The sequence below is a fragment of the Sminthopsis crassicaudata genome, chromosome 2 (assembly GCF_048593235.1).
Source record: "Sminthopsis crassicaudata isolate SCR6 chromosome 2, ASM4859323v1, whole genome shotgun sequence".
Taxonomy (NCBI): Eukaryota; Metazoa; Chordata; class Mammalia; order Dasyuromorphia; family Dasyuridae; genus Sminthopsis; species Sminthopsis crassicaudata.
The window spans coordinates 410,220,255-410,239,905 of NC_133618.1; the positions used below are offsets into that span (position 1 = coordinate 410,220,255).

Below are 19,651 nucleotides of genomic sequence, written 5' to 3' on the forward strand. Positions count from 1 at the left end.
TTCTTGTATCCACCAGGGCTTGGATCCTTTAGCACAGTTCTGAACACATAAAAATTGCTAATAAATGTTAGCTGACTGAACTTCAAAATCGTTTGGTTGAAATGGAATCTTGCTACTATGAACACACTACATGAGTCAAAGCTGAGAAAGAGACAGATGACGGCCAGCTCTTCTGTAATAAATATAAAGATGTGAAAAGGAAATCTTGAACTAGAAGTATCACACACATACATTCCTACCCCCTTGCCCTGAATTTTTCTCTTTTATGTTGTTTTTGGTAAGTGGTTTTGTTGAGATGGTTGGATATTTGAAGGTGGGAAAGTTGAAGGTTATTGGAGAAAATAGCTAGTTGGTGGTAAGAAAGAAGAGTAATCATGTTTTTTTTCCCTTTTGATCTGATGAATATGGAAATATGTTTAGAAGAATTGGTCATGTTTAACTTATGTTGGATTGCTTACTATCTTGAAGAGGGAGTGGGGGGAAGGGAGAAAAAGTTGGAATGCAAGGTTTTGCAAGGGTGAATGTTGAGGAATGTCTTTGCAGGTGTTTGGAAAAATAAAATACTGGGGTTTTTTTTTTTGGTTTTTTTTTAAGAAGAGAAGTTGTAAGGAGCTCAGCTACAGTTATCTTAAATCTCTTCTCATCCTACCTACAAGTCCAATTAACTTTTTTCATTTTAGAGAAGTCTTTTGCCTTGCCAAAATCATGAAGTAGAGCAGGAAGTTATCTTAGAGGACATCCAGTCTAATCTCAACTTCTCCTCTTTTATTTTACAGGCGAGGAAGCAGGCCTAGGGAAGGTTAGTGATGGGCTTACGATTTTCTGAATAGCTGGACCAGGATCTAACCCTAGATTTTTTGACTCCTAATTCAGTACTTTCTCCATTATATTATACCATCTATGCCAGCAAATGAAAACCTTTGTTGAATAGAATTTACTTGTTGTATAGACTTTACAAAAAGAAAAACATTTTTAATTGTGTGTGTATACTTTTTTTTTTTTTTTTGGTTGTTGTTGTTATAGCTGTTACTATTTATTTATTTATTTTTGGCCACAGGAGATTTCTAGAGTCATGGAAATGATCTCATTATACAGAATCCTTTGTTGAATGAAATTTTGAGGGTTTTTTGGTGATTTTTTTTTTCTTCTGAGGTTGGGGTCCATGATTATCGCCCACATAGCATTACTAGAAGCACATGATTATTATCAGATAGTATTTATTTAGTTAGTAATTGGTTAGTTCAGTTGAAGCTGGTTCTTCATGCCATCGTTAAGGAAAAGAAAACTAATAATTGTGAGAGAGAAAAGATAATACACACATATACACAATTACATAGAGAAAGATGGGTGGAGAGTGAAAGGGAGGAGAAAGAGAAGGGGAAAGGGAAAAGAGAGGCAGAGTCAGGTAGATGGACATGGAGTCAGACAGACACAGAAACATAGAGGCACAGTCACAGATGGACACACAGACACAAAGAGAGATGCAGACACATAGGGAGACACAAGGGGAGATACGAGATGTGAGGGAAAGCAAGAGAATGATATAAAAGTTGTATAATAGTTCTTGCTCTTTGTTTCATCCCCATCAATAGAGATTGGCCAAGTTTGAGGGCCTCTTAGAAGAGATAGAGAAAAGACAGGGAAGAGGCAGTCCTTGGCAACTTGGAGCTTACACTGAAAGAGTGAGGAAGACAGAAGGTAAGTAGTATACAGAAGAATGGGAGAAGCAAGACAGTGATTAGAGCTGAAAACGTCTACTCTGGTTCTGATGTTGGTTACTCTTTATAAAAGTATCATATCTTTGTGCAAGAGCCTGTAGGTAAGTGGGGGAAGGTAGAAGTTGGAGAAAAGGCCCAAAAGAGCAGGAAAAAAAGCCCTGTACATAGTAAGAATTGAACAAAAATGTATTGAATGCATCACAACTTTAATAAACTTGATTAATTTCCCAGCTGAGTTGGAATGAAATCTTAAGGGCTGAAGAGTGTCAAAAAGTTGGAAACAGTTTAAAGGAACTTGAGACATTTAACAGAGAAGAGAATGGTGAAGGCTAATTTCATAAGATTTACTTATGAAGGATTGTTACCAAAAATAATGGTGTTTGGTTAATATATATATATATATATATGTATATATACATATATACATATATATATATATTCACTGAAGAAGAAATAAGAGAAAAAAGATACAACTGCCTGTAGATATCTATAATGAGCCTTCATAGACACTGAAGAAGAAATAAGAAAAAAAAGACATAGTTGCAACATGAAGGGATTTAATTAGGTCATAATGAAAGAATTTCCTGACATGAAGAGTCATGGGACTTTGGGATGGGCAGCTGAAATCTTTTTATGGAAAAATGGGAGTGCTCCTCTCCCTCTAACAGGATTTGTATATAGTGATAAAGTATTTGTTTATATGGGTTTGAATATTGATATTAGGGGGCAGCAGGATAACACAGTGGATAGAGCACCAGCCTTGAAGTCAGGAGGACCTGAGGTCAAATCTGAACTCAGACACTTAATACTAGCTGTATGACCCTGGGCTAGTCACTTAACTGCAATTGCTTCAGCCACACACATACACAGACATAGACAAAGACACATTAATATATATAGGTGCTATTACTTATTACCTATATGACCATGGAGAAGTTACTTTATCAATGTAGGCCTGAGTTTGAGGTTGTAGGACAAGATGATCTCTAATTTATTCTCTTTCAGTGATAAATTGCATTATCATCTGCTTCTTAGAGACAGGTAGATGAATAAGATTAACTTTCAGGTTCCTTTATTCCTAAAGTATTATGATTCTCTGAGAAGAGTAAAAATAGGCACTATATAGAGATTGAGCCCTTGCTGGATGTATAATCCACAATCATTCACAAGTAGTCTTCCCTTGCCCCTCTTAATTTTAGTACCTTCCCTCTGCTAATTATTTCCTATTCTGTATACATCTTGTTTTGTATATATTTGCATGCTGCCTTCTCCATTAGATTATAAGCTTCTTGAGGGAAGGGGCTATCTTTTGCCTCTTTTTGTAGATCCAGTGCTTAGCACAGTATGTGGTACATAGAATGTGCTAGGTGGCACAGTGGATAAAATACTAGGCCTGGAATCAAGAAGGACCTACCTTCAAATACAGTCTCAGCTGTGGGAACTCTGGGTAAGTGACTTAGTCCTGCTTGCCTCAGTTTCCTCATCTTTAAAATGAGCTGCAAAAAAAAAAAAAAAAAAAAAAAAAGGCAAATCACTCTAGCACTTTTGGCAAGAAAACCTCAGAATTAGACAGGATTGAAACAACTGAACAATACGTATCAATATTATTGATAGATTGAAGTAAATATTTTTTTCTTTTTTTTTTCCCCTGAGGCTGAGGTTAAGTGACTTGCCCAGGATCACACAGCTAGGAAGTGTAAGTGTCTGAGATCAGATTTGAACTCGGGTCCTCCTGAATTCAGGGTTGGTGCCCTACCCACTGCGCCACCTAGCTGCCCCCAATTGAAGTAAAGATTAATAATTGTACTAGTTTACATTTATATAGTGCTAAGGCTTACCGCGGCTTTCCTCATAAGACTCTGGTGAAGTAGGTAATGAAAGTGTTCCCATTTTATTCATGAAGAAACTGAGGTGAATTGACTTGTCAATGTCTCACAGTTAAGTGTTAGAACTGGAACTCTAATGAAGGTCTCCAGAGCTCCAAGTTCAGGACATTTTTTCACCTTAGTAAGTTGTACAGGGAGTCAATTTTGCTGATTCTAGTGCTTGAAACATACTAGGTGCTTAATAAATACTTGTTGATTGATTTAAGGCCAAGAAAGGCAGATTCTCATTATTTGCTATAATCTCAAAGGCAAGTTTATAATTATGTGACATTTATATAGTTTCTTAAAGTTTGTAAAATGTTTTATAAACATTATTTTATCTGAGTATCATGACTATCTTGTATGGGACGTAACTAGAGGCATTACTCCCATCTTACATAAGGGAGAATTGAGGCTCATATAGGGTAAATAATTTGTCCACAATCACATAAATGGTAAATATTAGAAGCAGGATTTTTCCTGACTGCTCTAGATGGTTACTTCTGTTTCATTGCCTCTGAATAAAACTATATAGAAAAATAGTTAAATTAGAACCTTGCAATTTAAAATCTGGTAAAACCTGGGAAAAAATGTGTATGTGCACAGTGTAGAGTCATCAGCAATCCATAGAGCTATCAAATAGAAGGTCATTCATCACACTGAAATGATTCTATCAACCATCAGTCTGCCAGTAGTTAGGAGAGCAGATGGAGCTATGGATTCTTTTGCTTTAAGAAGAGAATTACAGAAGAGTGGCAAATATTATAAGTGAAATTCAACAGTTTTCATTTAGGCAAAGGCTTCCCACTTGTTAACCACCCTGGCAGAACACACATCAGAGCCCAGATATTCATAAGGTGGGGCTATAGACAATCCTAGACTCCTTCTGTTGTTGGATAGTTTAGAAAACTTTCAAACTGCTTACTTTGGAAACACTTTAAATTATGCATCCTGTGGGCATTTAAATATTCATGGAAATGATCTTTCTTGAATACATTTAAATATGCATTACCTTTCTATCAGAGCTATTTAACATGGTGATTATTTATACTAGGACTTAATAAATTAGTGTTAAAAATTGGTCCATGGGTGAAAAAAGAGGAATATATTTCTAGAGCAAAAAAATCCCTTGCATTTCAACTAAGTATGACTCGCTCTTCTTACTGAAAGGATAATTGAGTCCCAAAGAGGGAGAGGTACTTGCCACACATTTTTCTGCTGGTTAATAGGAGACTTAAAATGCAAACCAAAGGATCATGATTCCCAGGTCGATTCTTCTTCAGCATGCACTATTCTACACTATTCTCTCTTTCTTGGATTGTTGACTTCTCTGAACAGGAAGTTTGGTTGGGCCCTTGGAATCCATACAAGCACAGTCATTCTTCTGAAAAGCTGTGAAGTAGGCAAAAACTGTCTTCAATGCTTTCAGACTTTACATATTGTTTTGTCATTCTTTCCTTATTCTCTCCATCCTCTGGTCCAAGATTCCTCACATTTTCTTTTGGTTTAAGGTTACTTTCACCAGCTTTAAGGAATCCTTAGAGATTATTTTGGAGGGATAATCTAGAAGATACTTGCATTTATAGTGCAATCTCAATTCAAAGAACCTATATATAATTGTTACGACATTGACACCACTGATACCCAATTATTATGAAACTGGTGCTCAGTGGTGGGTAAGAAGCCTTTTCAAGGAATATTGTTCTTTTTAGATTTATAATGATGATATTGAATGAATTCTATGTACAATGTGGTGGAGTCTTTGGTTGGGATGTAACCTTTGGTTAAATATACAAATGCAGTCACTTCGTGAATTTCCTAGGATTGTGGAACATTCTGAAATCTCTAAAAAGACAATAGGTGAGGAAGAATTGTAAATTATTCCCCAGTTCACAGAACAATACAAAGCATAGGTAACCAAAGACAGGTCCAGTGGCAGTCATTTGCCTTTGGAAGGAACTATCTTCTATGGCTAAATCATCTTACTCAAAGGTAGTATTCTTTTGTTCAATAACTCCATGACTGTTTCAGATCTTTTGTTAGTCCCACAGCTGAATCAGAAAGCACAGAAAAAAATTCCTCAAATAAAGAGTTTCCTTTTATAATACCCATCTTTCTTATAGGCAGAGTTTCTGGCATCATTTCCTTGGGCAGAACTGGGGAAGTTGTGTTTTTGTTTTTGTTTTGCATAAGTGTCACAGACCCTATCCACAATCCTATTCATTGTCTTTCCTTTGCTTTGATATCTTCATTAGCCACAATTATCTTCTTTTTTGTTTCCCAATCTTTTTTTTTTTTTTTTTGAAAGTGGAGGCTGTAGTGTCATTTGATAGAATTTTTTGCAGGTCACCAAAATTTCCTTGTACCAAAAAGGTACAAGGAAATTTATGGTTATAATGAAAACTCCTGTTTTCCTTGATCTCACTAGCTTTCCTAAGATACTTTCACCTCAAATTAGTGAATCTTGCATCTGAATCTGAGTAGGATTCAACTAACAGGAGAGAAAATTAAGTTCCACGGTGACCTAATATATCATAATAAATCAGACAGTGGTATCATCATCCATTTCACACCTCATCTATTAATATGAGTATAATATGGGAGAGAGCATCTCATGGCTGTAATAGATCAGTTCACAATGACCAAATGCTCTGAAATCAGATGAGTGAGTCAAGTTATATTCCATGGATCTTGATTGGCTCCCAGACATTGATAGATTTGGGGGTAATGTTTATATTTGAATCATTACATTTAGAATGTGACAGATTAAATCTATAGTTTAAGGATAAATGGAAGCTATTAAAAATCATTGCTCGTTCTTTGTATGGTCAGGGCCTCAAAATCTGCTTCACTCAGAAGAGGTGTTCTTTCTTTGGTGAATAAAACAAGAATACTATGGGTCTGAAGGGGTGGGAGTGTGGTAGCAATGCTGATGGAAAGGCAAAGTACTAATGACTTTAGATATTAACTCTCTCCTTTAGTGTGTGATGAGATAATGAGGAATTGAATCAAAAACTCTATCTGAGAGTAAACCAAGTAAGTCTGAGAAGATTCTTTATTAAGTCATCTCTAAACTCATTCCTCTGTTTCTAGGTTTGGCAATATGTAAAAAATCTGAGACAAAGTTTTTATGTCTTAAGGAGGCCTGAATAACGAATACAACAGTCTTCTGTTACTTATCATCTGGATGATCTTGGTCAAGTCACTAAACATCATCAAACAGTTTCATCATCTGAAAAATGGGAATAATAATGCCTATTCTAGCTCATATGGTTGTTGTGAGGTTAAACTTCTTGAGATCAGGGACTGTTATTTATTTATTTTGTATCTATTTGCATCACCAGGGCTTAGCATAATATCTGATACTAATAGATACTTAATAGAAGTATATTGAATGAATGAAACTAAAGATAGTTATTTTTCATGGTTTGTAATATTTACTTGTATGACATTGGGCAATTCACTTAACCTCTCTGGGTCTCACTTCTCTCATCTGTAAAATGAAGGGTTTGAATTAGATAGCCTCTAGATGCCTTGTAATTCAATATCTATGATCCTCTCACCCTTTGGGGGAGCCCATAATTCATTTTTTAGGGGGAGACTCGATTTTTTAGGGGGAGACTAAATTTTACTGCAGAGAAGCTGAATGATCAATTGTAAACCAGGGAGGCATATTCTAAGATGCTGTTGCTAGTAACTTAGCAACCAGGGAAGAGACTAAAAATTACCCTAAAATACAGGGAAAATGGCTCAGTGGGATCCAGCTTCTCTGAGAGGAGTATTGTTTAAGGGTTATTACTGTCTATTGCTATACAATTGTTAACTGTGAGTATTGCAGGCTGGGAGTTTATTTTGCCAGTAGAGAAGGTCATTGCTTTCCTGGCATGATTGATGGATGATAGCTTCTGATGGTTCGATCTGCTTTCATCAATATGTTATAGCTGTTCTGCTGACACATATTGGACTAAATTTGAAATTGGTCGATGCAGTATGGAATATTAGCTGCATAGTCAGAGCTGCATGTGGACCTATTTGGAATAAGTAATAAGACCTGGATTCTTATATTATTCATATTATTAGGGCTTGGGGAAGGACTGATTTGGACTATATTTTCACCCACTCTGAGAAATCTTCAAAGTACTTTGGGATATCTCTCAATTTCCTGCACTTCCCGGATTTTCCTTTGCTTTAATCATTTCACTTCTACAGATCTTCTAGGATTATTATTTGAATTAAAATAATATAATGCATAAAAATGCTTTAAATGTCTTCAATGTTTTCTCTTGGCCTCTCCATATCTCTTAAAATTTCCCTTATTTTTCAAGGTCTCATTTCACTGCTACCTTATCTATGAAATCTTCATTGAGTAGTGATGGATTTTTTCCCCTCATTTGAATTCCTGCATCTAAAGTTTTGTCTATACCATTTGTTTGATATTTGTTAAGTTCTAACTTGTATTAATGGTTATCTTTTCATAATATATCTATATATATTATAAAGACATTCATATACATGTAATCTGTGGTTCAAAACTGAAACTCTGCATTTACATAGACTAGATTCAGTCTTAAAAGCTTCTCACAATACTTTTCTTTTGATCATGTCCCCATTTAAGGTTTTTTCTGGGCATATCTATATTTGGTTCATCTTCTCCTGTCCTCTGACAACTCCTGCCCCCCAACCCTTCCTTTTTTTTTTTTTTTTTTTGAGGCTGGGGTTAAGTGACTTGCCCAGGGTCACACAGCTAGGAAATGTTAAGTGTCTGAGACCAAATTTGAACTCCGGTCCTCCTGAATTCAAGGCTGGTGCTCTATCCACTGTGCCACCTAGCTGCCCCCCCCCAACCCTTCCTTTTAACATCAGAATATAATGTTTAGATCAATAGTGAAAATAGTGAAAGGACTCCCAACTCCCATGCAAGCACTCGGGCTTGCAACCCCATCAAGCACAGGACAAACTTCATTTCACTTGACAGAAAATGCAAATGTTCACTCCACTCTTCTGATTTCCTGAACATCTTCACCATGCTTCAGAAGACATCTTGCCTCTCAAAGTTGCCTCTGTTTTAATGGTATCATCTCTAATTGGTCAGTTTTTCCTAAGACTTCCATTGTGTGGGAAGTGTCCAGATCAATTATACTCATTTCTTCTCTTTCTTAATTCCTCTCTTGATTCTTCAGTACACCAACTCCCCATCCCTGCCTTTCCATATATATATATATGTATATATATATATATATATATATATATATATATATATATATATATATATAGTAGGCATTTAAGAAATACTTGTTGAATTGAGTTGCACTGAACTCACATCTGAGCTTTTAAATAGTAACTATAACTCTATCTTCATCTTTGCTGAGCCTCACTTTTTCCAAGGACATATTTAGTATTTTAGATTTAAAGTGCAACTCTATATTTGAGGCTACCCTTCATATGGAAAGTACTAGAAACTGACAAAAATCTATTCCTCTTCCTTTGATGATCCCACCTTTTTCAGGGACCTATACAGTTGTTCAGATTTATACCACTATCTCATAGTTGAATTTACAGTATAAGCAGAAATGGTTGTAGTTGTGGTTGAACGTTCCACCAAAAAGGGGGAAAACACTTGAGATCACTAGAGAGTTGACAAATCCCTTTCCTTCAAGTCTTGTTTGCTCCAGGAGCTCACTATTTTACATCTCCCCCAAGATCTCCATAGCAGTGTATAAAGTCATTCCTCTAGGCTCATATCCTAACTCATAAATACTCTTAATAATTGTAAATCCTAAAAAAGTCTTACAATTGGGTTGTCCTGGTGCTTATTCTGATGCCCCACACATAATTCTATAATGTTCCTGAGACTTCAAAGGTCTTATTCGGCATTGTGTTTGTGTCCCTGTCCTTCTCACTGATCTTTCTACTTATTTTCCTTGTTCTTTAGGGCAGAGTGATAAAGCAATAAGAAGCAATAGACTAGGAAATGTGAATTTTAGTCCTGGTTTGATTAGTAAGTAGATGTGTGATTTTTGATAAATTTAATCATTGCCCTGAGCCTGAATTTTCTCATCTTGAAATGATGGAGTTGGGTAAGATGATCTCCAAGGTATCTTGTAGCTTTAAAATTCTTTAACTCTAGGATAAACATTTTAGTTATACACTTTTATGATTTTTTGATGTCTACTTTCATCCAAGGTCATTGTTCTTTATCACATACATATAAAGTCACATTTTCATGCAGAGGGAAAGTGTATACATTTGCTGCTCTCAAACTTTCCACATCCTTTCAGCTGAAGACCTTGTCGCATACTTGACTGAATAAGCATGGTTGTTTGCTGTTGTACCCATGATAGACATCATAAATTCAACCTACTTCTTCTCCCTTCCCAAACAAATCTCCTCTTTTAACTCTCTATATTTCTACATTTGAAAATATTTTATTGATACTCTTTTTTATAAAATTTAAAAATTTTTATTTAAAATTTTGAGTTATAAATTTTACCCTTTTTTCCTTCCCATCTCCTTTCCCTGAGACAATAAGCATATATAGATTATACATTCACAATTATGTAAAACATTTCTATATTATTCATTTTGTATAAGAAGACTTGAATTAAAAAAAAAACTAAAGAAAGAAAATGAAAAAAATAGCATGTTTCAGCTTGTATTCATTCCATCAATATCAGTTCTTTGTCTGGAAGTGGATAATATGCTTGATCATTAGTACCTTAGGACTGTCTTGGATCATTATGTTGTTGAGAATAGCTAAGCCATTCACGATTTCTCATTGAACAATATTATTGTTACTGTGTACAATGTTCTCCTGGTTCTATCCCCTTACTATAACTCTTTTAAAACTATTTATTACTATCCACTAATCCCTGTCCCACACTTCCATAAAAACTCTTGATGTAAAAACATTTCTTCTTTTTAAAAAGTCACGTAAACTATATTTCCACATTAGCCATGTTGCAAAAAAAAAGAAAAAGAAAAAGAAAAAAAAAACTAAGAAAAAGAAAGCTTTAAAAAGTATGTTTCAATTTGCATTCAAATTTCATCAGTTTTCTTTCTAGAGCTAAATAGCATTTTTCACCAAGGATTCCTTGGAATTGTCTTGAATCATTGTCTTGATTAGAAAACCTAAGTCTCCCACAGCTGATTATCCTTACAATATTGCTATTATTGTGCCAAATGTTATTTCACTTTGTTGGTTCATATAAGTTCTCCCAAATTTCTCTGAAACCTTTCTACTTATCATTTCTGATACTGCAAAAGTTTTCTGTCATAATCATCTGCCATAGCTTATTCAGCGATTCTCAAATTGATGGGTATCCTCTTTATTTTCAGTTCTTTGCTAACAAAAAAGAACTGCTATAAATATTTTTTGTACAAATATGTCCTTTTACCTTTTCTTTGATCTCTCTGGGATACAGGCCTAATAGTGATATTGCTGGTCAAAGGGCATATATTGGTTTATAACACTGGCAAAAGTATAAAATTGTTCCCTAGAATGGTTGTACTAGTTCACATGTCTACCAACAATGCATTAATATCTCACTTTTCCCACATCCTCTCCAGTATTTTTCCTTTTCCTTTTCTGATTGGTATGAGGTTATACTTCAAAGTTGTTTTAATTTGCCTTTCTCTAATCAACAGTGATTTAGAGCAATTTTTAATGTGAGTATTGATAGTTTTGATTTCTTGTTTTGAAAACTGCCTATTCATATCATATGTTGATTTATCAACTGGGGAATGGCTCTTATTTTTATAAATTTGGTCCAGTCCCTACTTAAAAAATAAGACCTTTGTTAGGGAAACTTGCTGTAAAGATATTTCTCCCTACTTTCTTTTTTATTTTGGCTGTACTAGGTTTGTTTTTTGTAAAAGCTTTCTTAATTTCATATAATCAAAAGAATTATTTTACTTCCTTTGTTGGGTCTCTATTTCTTATTTGGTCAGAAACTCCTCCCTATCCATAGTTATGACAGGTATACATTTTATTATCAACTAATTTACTTATGATATCATCCTTTATGTCTAAATCATTTATTTATTCATTTTGACCTTATGTTATGTATGGTGTGAGTGTATGGCATGGTGCCAAACTGCTTTCTGGTTTTCTAGCAACTTTTTCAAATGGTCTGAACTGTATATTTTAGGCACAGCAATCTTTTCAAGTCCCAAGATTCAAAACTCTTTACTTTCCCACTCTATATCAAATACATTGCCATGTCTTGTCCATTATATCTCAACACCATCTCTTACCTTTGTCTCTCTTCTCTCATTTTATATAGTATAGATCTTATGGCTTCTTGCCTGACTACTGCCCTAATCTCCTAGTTAATATTCCTGCCTCAAGTCTTCTACCCAGGGGCCAAAGTGATTTTCCTAAAACAATAGATCTGATAATTTTATTTCTGTGAACAAAATTTAGTGGATCCTTGTTATCTATAGGATCAATTACAAACGACTTGCTCTGAATTTTAAAACTTCATAATCTGACTAGCCTACATTTCTAGCATTATTATACCTTATTCCCATTCATATAACAAAACTGACCTTGCTATTGCTCATATATAACATTCCATCTTCTGTCTTAGCTTTTGGCAAAGGTTTTCCCCCAGGTCTGGAATATACACCCTTCTCAACTCCATTTGAGTTTTATTCAGAACTCAGCTTGAGTACCACATTCTACATGAGGCCTTTCATGATCTCCATCTTCCCTGACTGCTAATACCTCCAATTTTTCTCTCTGAGTCTGTCCCTCCCTATCTGGTCTCTCTGTCTCTAGTTGTATTTATGTATATAAATAATATATAGTAATTATGCATAGTAGAAATATATATTAATATATTTTACTATATATATTTATATTATATAAAGTCTAGTAATATATTTAAGGTATTTCTATATATTTACTATATATTTATATTATGTATATTATAGTAACATATGCTTAAATATATTACTACATTTTTACTTAGTATGTACTTATCTTTTATGATTACCACATATATAGATCTAGCACATATACATAAAACATATTTTTTCTTGATAGAATGTGAATTCCTTTAGTAAAAGGTTTTATTTTTGTTCTCTCAGTGCCTATCCTAGTGCTTGGCACATAGCTTAATAAATGCTTCCTACTTGATTAATGCAAACAAACTTGGTAGATTACTCAAATTCTTAGAATGTAGCTGTTAACTGTCTGTTAGGCTTCACTGTTCTCTGCTCTGGGAGAAAGAAAGTTCAAACTTCTGCAGAGACAGAGGTTCTTCCCAGTATGGGTTATGCTACTCTTGGGTACCTGGACTTGATTTAACTAGGTAGATTTCTTGAGTCTCTTTACTGGTATAATAGTTTTCTTATAAAAGCAGCAATTCACAGTGCTTATGGAATCGTTATGTTAGAAGCATTTGGTTGAAACCCCTTATTTTTTTAAATTAGGAAAGAAACACTAGAAACCAAGTCCCCTGTCTCTCAATCTTAATATTTCAAAGTCCCTGCTCCCCTGTTGTGCTAAATAATTCCCTTTGGATCAATGGAGAAAAAAATGAAATAAGGTATCTCCCTCAGAGCAGGTACTAGTTTATTTCTACCTGGCATAGCATCTAGAACATAATCAGAGCTTAATAAATGCTTTTTGAATTAAATGACCTAAGGAAATTCAGTGTTATTTGTTTAAAATTGTCGGGCTCCCATTAGCTATCTTACTGGAACTTCTGAATATTTCCTAATATTCCCCCTCCCCCCATAATTTTTCTTATTTTGTCTGGGATGCCACAGATGCATACAGACTAGCACACTCTCTTTGCTAATGAAACTGTCCTTCCAGCTGACTGCTATTCGCTTCTTTCAAGTTCTGGTTCCATCTTATCTGTCCTGGCATGTCAATTTATCTCATCAACATATCAGACAAATTACAATGTGAATCTGCTGGGCAGGTACTTCCCAGTCCTCCAATCTGGGGCAGAACTTGGGTCCTAGGGATGCAGAGAAGATTTCTGTTCAATAAGCAGCCATTACCTTTTAATTCAGAATGCCCAAATGCCCAGGATCCATACTCAAATCTCTCTGAGCTGAATTGGATTTGAAATGGCCAAGAGAACAGGCTTCATGTGCGCAGTGGAAATGCCAGTAGAATGTTAATTATAGCAGCCCTGATACCTCATCCTGGTTGGTGCAATAGTTCAGCTCCTTGGACCTGAGAGAGATGGGAGAGAGAGCGAGCAAAAATGAAATGCTTCTGAATGTGGGGACTTCAAACAGGGCCTAAGGAGCCTCAGGGTGACTTTCCTCAGCTCTCTCCTGACAATGTGCTGTGAGGGTTTAGCAGACTCATTATTTACTAAACATACTCTGCTCTTCTAGAGAGCCCAAGGAATGCTAGTATAACTTGGCCAGGAGGTATCCTAGGGGCACATTTTAATTAGCAGCTTGGGTACAGTTGCCTAGCAAAATGGAGGCCTAGAACCTCTGGGCCAGCTCCCTTGATGATCATGAATTTCTGAAATGAAACATATAGGTCTCCAAAAGATCATAATACATAGACTGATAACAATAATAGCAGCATCAGCAACAGCAACAATGAGAAAGATGAGAAGAATAAGATAACAAGAGTGAGAGGAATAAACAGAAAAAAATTAGAATAAAGTACATATTATTCCCATCATCTTGTTTGTTGCTGGAGTTGTACCAAATCTGCTTTTAGTGAACCCACAGAAAATGAAATCCCATTCCAGAACTTTATTTGAATTACAAAAAACCTAGGCATTTCCTCATCTCATGTCTACCAGAAATTAAGAAGGAAAGAATAGTAGTAAAGTATGAACTTGTTCCAGAGATCTTTCCATTTGAATTCCATTGAATAGAAGTTAAGAATCGAAATAATATTAATAAGAAAAATGAAAGGTAGCATGATACAGTAGGTAGAAACCAGAGTTCAAATTCTGCCTTTGACATGTGTACTAGCTTTTGGCAAATAATAATCATTAAGTATTCCAAGCAACTCTCAAGGATCATAAGTTGTAAAGCTCATATGCTTTGGAGTGGGAGTTTCTTTACTGGATGTTCCCAGTAAAAATAAAATCACAGGTGTGGTCCAAAATAAGACAAAATTAAACATTGATATAGCTTCTTACATACATAATTTCTTTTGATTCTTCTTTTTTAATCAAAAAAATCTTGTGAAGCAGGTACATTGTTATAGAAATAACAGAAATTTTTGCAGTGATGTCAGATTCTTTGTGATATCATTTTGTGGGGTTTCTTGAAAAAGAAACTGGAGTGGTTTGCCATTTCCTTCTCCAGATCATTTTAAAATAAGGAAACTGAGGCAAATAGGGTTAAGTGACTTGTCCCTGGTCATTCAGCTAATAAGTGTTTGGGGCCAGATTTGAATTCAAGAAGATAAGCTTTTCTGATTTCAGGGCCAGTAATACATTTTGCTTCCATTTTATAGATGAAGAACCAAGGCTGAATGTGGTAAATAACTTATTCATGGTCCTATAATTTGGGTTTGCAGGCTATATGCAGATGTGTGTGCAAACAGATAACACAGAGACACAGATACACATGGCTGTAACTGTTGGTAGAAGCTTGCTCATGGACAGTTTAATCAGTGAATGTTAGGAAAGCATCAATGTTTATGTGTCTCAAACTCGGGCAAACTTTTACATATTTAGCTGTCCAATAGATAGCATGAATAATTGTTTCTTCCTACTGTAAGAAAGAGCTGCTTGGCATCCTGATACTATTGCATGTGGTCTTGGTCAAATGGTGGGGCCATTTTAACCACCTGAAGAGTTCACTAATTGCCCTGAAAAATACTGCCTATGGTGGCCTTCATTGCCATAGTGTTTTAAATGAGAACTTCTAATTAAAAATAAGAAAAGCAGCCAGGGTGCATGCATTACAAGCAACAAAGCTATGTACTACCCTCTGCTCCTTCTCTCTTCCCCCACTCCTCCCAAAGCCAATTAGAGTGTGCCAAATGAAAGAGGACATTTCAGGATAGGGAATTATTTTGTCTTTGGTTTTCTTTTATCTGGAAAGTGCTACTCTGGTTGTTATGATTGTAATTCTTGCCAGGCTAATGAATACAAATTTTCTGAGGTACTGCAATTCTCTTTTCTCCTTCCTATTCCACCTTCCTTTTTGTTTTCAGTTCTCATTCTACTAAAAAGAAGATTGGTAAAAAGAGTCCTGGTTTGAAAGTAGCAGTGGCCACCTCATCACCAATTTGGGAATTCATGAGGAAGTCATATGTAGGTGATGCAAAATATCCAATAACACAAGAAAGACCAGAACAGGTTGATGTCACCTAGTAGGGGTCCAAGCCTGGGAAGACATAATTTACTTTCTGCTCCCCGCTTCCTGCCCAAGGATGTGAATAGATATTGTTTCACTCATCACAGCTCCTTTCCTGGACAACCACTGCCCTATATATGTGTTTCTTCGATTAGAATGGAAATGTCTTGAGGACAACTGTCACTTTATATTTGTTTCCCTAACATTTACCATGGTGCTTAATTATTATATTATTATTATATTTTCAATCATAATTAGAATGGGATATTATCTCTCATTATTCATGGTATAGGGGAAAGGATGTTGCGTTTGAAATTAAGAGTCTTGAATTTTAATCTTTATCCCTAGCCTATAGATGTACAATTTTGGAAAGTCACAGCCTTTCTGAGCTGTAGATTCTCCATCTATAAAATGAGGTACTTCATCTAGGTATTATCAAAGTTCTCTTCCTATTCTAAAATCACACGAATAAAAATCAAACCCTATGATTGAAGGAAGATACAGAGAACAAATATTTCAATTTCTGAGTCCCTCAATATCATTCTACATGGCATAAGTCAAGATGGGGACAGTCATGTCAAGGACTTACACCCCATGAAGAACTCCCTCTATTCCTTTCTCTTACATGCCTAGATTACTTTTTGTCTTCATTCCAAATTTTCAGATTATATCCCTCCCTCAACCTGCCTTCCTGCCATTCACATTTCTTAAGTCTTCCAAGCTCTTCACAGAAGGCAAGGGAGAGAGCCACCAGCTCAGCTGGAGAGAGTAGTATTTCATAGAGAAGGAAGGATTTGAAATGGGACTTAAAGGATAGGTAGGATTTTGACAGGTCAAAATGGGAATGTGAATGAGTAGAACATTGCAGGTAGACAAGTGTGAATAGAGAAGGAAATTGGGTAGGAAAGCTTGTGAGATGCTGGGGGAAACAGTTGTTCTGTTCATCTGGATCTCTGAGGAAAAAATAAATGTGGGAAGTGAGAAGGGAATAAATAAATAATATTTAATACTTGGTTCTTTAAGGGAAAAATCTGTGTTATTAACATTTGCTTTCTTAAGTCTAGATAATCAATAAAACAATAAGACAAATCTTGAGTTGTATCTTTGTTGATTTTTGAAGGGTAATCTTCACTGAAAATATTATAGAGGCTCAGAGCTAGCTAGGTTCTAGAAATCTTTGAATGCCTTAAATACCACATACAACAGAGTTAGCTCCCTACTCATTATTTGGGAGTAATTTTTAGTCTTCCATATTTCTTTTGTTGTTGTTGTAGTTACTGACAAACATTTATGAGCTATTCAATGTTCAGAACTGGCCTGGTCAGTCATTAGACTTTTACTCTCCTTTGAAATAGAATGATCAGCTAAACTTTTTTTCCAACCCTTCTCTTATTTTTGATTATATTCTTGGAGAGATAAGCAAAATATTTAAAGTGAGAAGGGACTTTGAAAACCATTTGGTTGAGGCACTTGTAAGTGATAGCATTGTCATAGTCCTAAAGAGCCACAGATACTAGAGTTAGGATTAGAATCCGGGTTTTCTAACTTCAAATCCAGTGGCTTCTTTCCACTGAGAGCATTTGTTTCTGCAGACTATAAGTCATATTGATATTTTGAGCAATGATAAGAATGCCACTATATCTTGGTCAAGTTCACAGTGACTTTGTGAGATTTGTAGAATTATCTCCATATTATAAATGAGCAAAGTGAGAAGTCATCTGAACAATTCAACAAATATGCCTTAAATACAAGATACTATGCTAGATACCAAGAAAAAAAAGATAGATCCTAACCTGAAGGAAATTATCAGTGGGAGATTAACACATATCCATGGGATCGGCAGATTTTCCTAGTTGAACATCTGACACCTTAGAGTAGAGGAAGAAAGAGAGAGAGAGAGAGAGAGAGAGAGAGAGAGAGAGAGAGAGAGAGAGAGAGAGAGAGAGAGAGAGAGAGAGAGAGAGAGAGAGAGATTGAGAGAGAGAGATTGAGAGAGAGAGAGAGAGAGAATTGATATGGAACTCATCAGTAGCTAAGAGTGATGGTCAAGATCAGATAGGAAGGATATAGGAACATATAGAAGGGGCTTGCCTGGGCTGACTGCCAATTCTACAAACTTTATCATTAACTTGGGCCAGATGAAGTTAGAGGTTCCTTCCAGAGACCAGACAAATCACCAATCCTTGTGAGTTACAGGATGTATTGGATTTTCATTTCCAACTCCTGTGGCATAAGTGAACTGAGATTCTGTTTCCAGAGTTTTTGCATTTTCACTTGACCACCAGCTCTGTGGACTGTTTGCCTAAAGCAGTTTGAGGGAATTTTTGTTTCATTCCTTTGCTCAAGAGAGCATCTAGACTGTGTATGTTATAGGACTCTCAAGACCCATGTTTGGAACAAATATCAGTGTCAAATATATAATTGTTATTATTCAGACATTTCAGTCATGTCCTACTCTTTGTTGTCCCATTTGGAATTTTCTTGGCAAAATACTGGCAAAGTTTGCCATTTTTTTTCTCCAGCTCATTTTATAGATGAGGAGACCGAGGCCCAAGGATTAAGTGATATGCCCAGGACCATACAGCTAGTAAGTATCTAAGGCCAGATTTGAACAATGTCTTCCTGACTCCAGATCTTGTACTCTATTTACTTAATTGTCTTAAGAATGCACATTACGGTTGATACTTTTGTATGCTTTATTATACTTTGTATTTTAGTAATTATATACTGTTTATTTATTGATTCTCATCTAAGAGAAACTTGGCTGTCTCTAGCATTCTTGAATGTGTATCTATTATCAGGAAAAGCCAATTTCATTGTATCAAGGTTATATAATTAACACCTACTAAAATATAACAGGTTGAAAGGAGGTAGGGTCTCAGAGCTAATTCTAATTAGGAAGATTCATAAATCTACACCCAAGACAACTGTTTCAGAGAAGGTTTAGGCATAGATTTTCAGATGAGAGAATACAGAGAACTGACTCAACAATGTTGCCCTAAAAACCCATGCACAGACATAGTATTTCTCCTGGAAAGGGCTATTAACATAATCAAGTGGCTAAAGATGTTCAGAATACAAGATTGTCAAGAGTTGGGAGCAAAGGAAAGATATAGGGAATATGATTCAGAAAAATCTGGGGAGAAAAGGATACTTCCTACTGGTGGAGAAGAGGATGAAGGTTGATTAATAATGACTCAAAACCATACCTTTACTTATTGTTTATTATCAAAATGTCCCTTAACTCTTGGAACCAGAGGGTGGAATTGGTAGCCAGATTGTTAGCAGTGAAGGAAATAAGTGAAGACAGTGAGTTTATAAGGCTCTCTAAAGGAGTTTGGAAGTGAAAGGGAGAGAGAAGATAAAGAAAAATAATTTCAGGGGATAGCAATGTCAAATGAAGAGACCCAGGCATATTTTTAGGTAGATTTGTAGAGAATGAAGGACAGGGAAAAGGAGAATATGACTGATGGGCTAAACTTGAAAATAAGATGAGATAGAATGGGATCAAAGACAAAATATTAGTTGATGTTGAAGAATTCGGAACTAGTTAATGATAAAAGTAGAATCAGAGAATCCAGGTTTTTGATTCCTGGGATTCTCATCCTTTATTTGTCTGAAAGGATCTGTTTCTGAAAAAAAAAAACAACATTTATTAAGCATTTCCCTAAGCAAATCCCTGTGCTGGGCAATGAAGAGAGTAAAATTAAGAAAAAACATATTCTTTACCTCCAAGAACAAGTAGTTGGGCTTAGGTGGGAGAGTTAAAAA

At 35.5% G+C, this 19,651-nt stretch overlaps 1 long non-coding RNA gene across 1 annotated transcript in view; it reads left to right on the forward strand.

Annotated features, from left to right (window-relative positions):
- Positions 1–258: 258 nt before the first annotated feature.
- LOC141556965 (uncharacterized) overlaps positions 259–19,651 on the forward strand; it is a 106,555-nt gene continuing 87,162 nt past the window's right edge. The window contains exons 1-2 of the long non-coding RNA XR_012486670.1: positions 259–277; positions 1,593–1,698. This is a non-coding gene — a long non-coding RNA (uncharacterized LOC141556965). The remainder of the gene's footprint in view (positions 278–1,592; positions 1,699–19,651) is intronic.